This window comes from Erinaceus europaeus, chromosome 10 (genome assembly GCF_950295315.1).
Source record: "Erinaceus europaeus chromosome 10, mEriEur2.1, whole genome shotgun sequence".
Classification (NCBI taxonomy): Eukaryota; Metazoa; Chordata; class Mammalia; order Eulipotyphla; family Erinaceidae; genus Erinaceus; species Erinaceus europaeus.
Genome location: NC_080171.1, coordinates 25,904,348 through 25,908,194, shown reverse-complemented (window position 1 = coordinate 25,908,194; position 3,847 = coordinate 25,904,348).

Below are 3,847 nucleotides of genomic sequence, written 5' to 3'. Positions count from 1 at the left end.
CCCGACTACACCACCCTCCATTCCTACCAGCCACAGTGACTTCTGCAGATCCAGAGTCCCAGATTGGTGGTCGTGCCTAGTGGGCTCACACAGCTGAGGCATGGTCGATTAGAGAGACACCTGGCAATACCAGCTGCAGGGGCAGTGAGATCCCTACCAGGTCCAGGATTGCCATCCTCTGCATCCAGGAACCCCTTTGTAAAGTGAGAGTATTGGGGGCAGCACACAGACTTTGAGCTTTGGCACTGCACTTTTGTCAAAGTCACCTGAAGGTCATACCACTGGATGCAGCTCTGTCCTCAACAGGGACAAGTTGCTTTACCAGTACCTCAGAGACACTAGTGTCACCTATGTTAATACAGTTATGTTGCATTCTCTCTCTCTCTCTCCCTCCCTTCCTCCCTCCTCCCCTCTCTCCCTCCTCAGAACTACTGCACAAGCAATGTCAAAGTCTAGAGTCATTTCAGAATCGTCTGAAGCTAGAATGAAGGTCTGTGTCCACCTCACCATCCCCTAAGCCCCCGCATTGCCAACCTTGTGTTCTGCTCATGCCCTTTCCCTCCTATTTGAGCTGGGTGTGCCTGGAGCTCCAATCCACCATCCATCCATTCTTGTGCAGAAATTTTGAAGCACAAAGCCATTCAACTTCTGTTTCTTTGCTGTCAGTAACATCCTGGTAAAAAACTGAGACCCCAAGGTATAGGTTGCCTGGCATTGTCTTGAAGGGATGAATTAAATAGAAGGTTGTTAATCACACTGGAGAAATATAGCTCTGACTGCTCTGCTTGTAGGAAAATGCTTCCTAAGGGGGCAGAGATAGATAACATAATGTTTATGCAAACAGACTCTCCTGCATGAGCCTCCAAAGTCCCAGGTTCAATCCCCTGCACCAACATAAGCAAGAGCTGAGCAGTGTTCTGGTAAAAAAAAAAAAAAAAAAAAAAAAGATAAAAGAAAGAAAAGGCTTCTTTAGGAACTGTTCATCTACTAACAATGAATTTGGAAAAGTCTCTGAGGTTCACATCCTCCACAGTGTCTGTCAAGATCCTTCAAAACAATGGAATGAGTGAAGCCCTGGTACAAGCTTTGCTTTAAGAGGAAATTTCCAGTAGTGCTACATTGATCCAGGGAGAACAGATGGCTTCAAACCACATCTTGTTTGTACAGGACTTGCCTTCAGAATAGCTATCCCCTCCTACTGTATTGTCATTTCCTGAAAGAAGAACTAATAATAAGGTAGAGTTGAGAAGCTGCTCCTGCCTCCACTGAATCCACATTGCAGTAAAGAGCCTTTCCCTTTCTGAAAAAGCTAGTTAGTGACAGTGTTTGGCTTTCTGGGACACTCAGCACTGGGCTGAGTTCACTGACCTCCCTTTCTTCCATTATTTTAATTTTATTTATAAAAAGGAAACCCAAAACTACTAGGCTAGGCTGAGGGTGTTTCTTCCTGGGCACGTGCTCTCTGGGTTGGAGAGAACTCAACTGGAGCCAACCTGTGCTGTTCCTTACTCAGTGATGTGGGAGAGGAACCAGGAACTCTCGTGACTGAGTGGGAATGCAAAGCAATGCTTTTATTGATTAAAAAAAAAAACCTGCCTTTTATATCTTCTGAGTCAGAAGTGGCAGGCAGGAAAATGAAATGGCTGGGAGAGGGGGAGGAGCAGGAAAAAGAGCTCAAAGGTAGCAAGCTTTCATCTAACCAGTGGGGATAAAACCAATACCTTGCAGGCAGGGCAGGTCTCAGACAAAACAATGACTATGTAAATAGACCACAGCATCAAGCAATGCAGCATGTAGCAGGAGGAGCTGGCGTAATGCACAACATCTCCCCCTTTCTTTTTATCTAATGGCCATAGTATCAGGAATGTCTGGTGCTTTGTGAGGTAGGAAGTCTGATAGGAGGAGGCACACCTTTGGGGTACTACTGTCCCTCCTTGCTCAACATCCTGGTAGAGAAAGAGAGAGACTAACAGGATTAGACACCCCTCAGGTTCAAGCCCTGCCAAGTTCAACCACATCCTCACAATTTCCTGACATCTCATCTTTCTTTTTTTTTAATTTTTTTTTAAATATTTATTTTATTTATTTATTCCCTTTGTTGCCCTTGTTGTTTTATTGTTGTAGTTATTATTGTTGTTGTCATTGTTGGATAGGACAGAGAGAAATGGAGAGAGGAGGGAAAGATAGACACCTGCAGACCTACTTCACCACCTAGAAGCGACTCCCCTGCAGGTGGGGAGCCAGGGCTCGAACTGGGATCCTTATGCTGGTCCTTGTGCTTTGTGCCACCTGCACTTAACCCGCTGCGCTACAGCCCGACTCCCGACATCTCATCTTTCTAAATGGCCATATTTAAATGGGTGAATGTCTGTAAAATACTCCATTTCAGTTGGGGGAATAGCAGTGTAGGGGTGAACAGAAACCTATATTGTGTAGGCGTGTTTTTTTTTTTTGTTTGTTTTTTTAAAGAACTGGAACAAGACAGGGAGGAATAAGTAAGAGTACCAAGGGACAGCATGAGACTGAAGAGTGGCTTGGTAGGCATAGAGGGGGCTGCCTGATGGGCATAAAGGGGGTGCTGCCTGATAGGCGGAGGAGTGGGGGCCTGATAGGCCAAGGAGCGAGAGGGGTGATCTGGTGTTGCAAGTCCCAAGATAGCTGGCTGCAAGGTCCATGGACTGCTACAGTCAGTCCTCGAGAAGTCCAGCAGTGTAAAGGGAGTGTCCAAAGGTGTATCAGCAAGTCCCATAGAAGCATCAGTCCAATGCCAACAACCAAGGGAAGAAATGCTGCACGTCCATCTTGATGGGGGAGGACAGCCACTGGAACTTTGCTTCTCTGTAGAGAGTGAGCTGGAACTGCCAAAACGTGACAGGCAAAGCAGAAGCAAGAAGGGCAGACAGCGATGGGAGAGAGAAAGGCAGTAGGAAATTTCTGTCCTTGGAATCTGTGAATCAGGTTCTTTAGATCATGTCAGGTCACATCATGGGTTTCGGGGGCAGATGTATTTGTGGGCAATGTCAGAGGACAGAGATCCAAATGGATTTCTGGGGATTCCGTTTGAGTAGATGCTTCTTCATGTGAAGGCTTGACATAGCTGTAATCACTTACTTGTGAAACAAACCTTGTAACAAGCCAAAAGTTTACTATAAATGATAACTCGATGATTATAATTGGTTTAAGTATCTTTATAATTTTGTTTAAAGGTCATCTTATGTGACCTCATGTAGCAGTATCTGTACAACAGGATCTTCAGACCAAATTTAGGTAAAATATATATTGATTTTTAGCTATTTTTTACTTTGGACTTTAAACAAACTCAGGTTACTTAGGGAGTTAACACATGTTAGTGACAATGGTTTTTCTTTTTTTTTTGAACATTTAAAACGTCAGATTGGTGCCAGATTTGTTGTGGATTAATTTCCACAAGATTATTTACAGGGCATTTTGGGGGGCCCTCCAAAAATGTCCTGTATAGAGAATTTCTATTTTAATTTTGGAGATGATGAATTGTCACGTTGAATACTTAGACTTTTACTTTAAATACTCAGTTACTTTAGCGAATTAATTTTACCTTTATAAGAATCATGTTGAAAACTCCTTCTTTAACTCTGCTTGGTAAGAATGGAGCTTCAAAGTTACACTTTTAACCGTTAAGTTAATGTTTACCAAACTTGAAACACACACATAAACATGTAGTTTGTAACACACAGGAGAAGAAAAACTTTGTTACAAAGACATATCATTTCAAACACGAATTTAGATTTGTACTGTCTTAGTTGAACCATCTTTACTCACATAGTTTAAGACTAATATTTATACCAAGACTTAAAAAAAAATCAAAAGA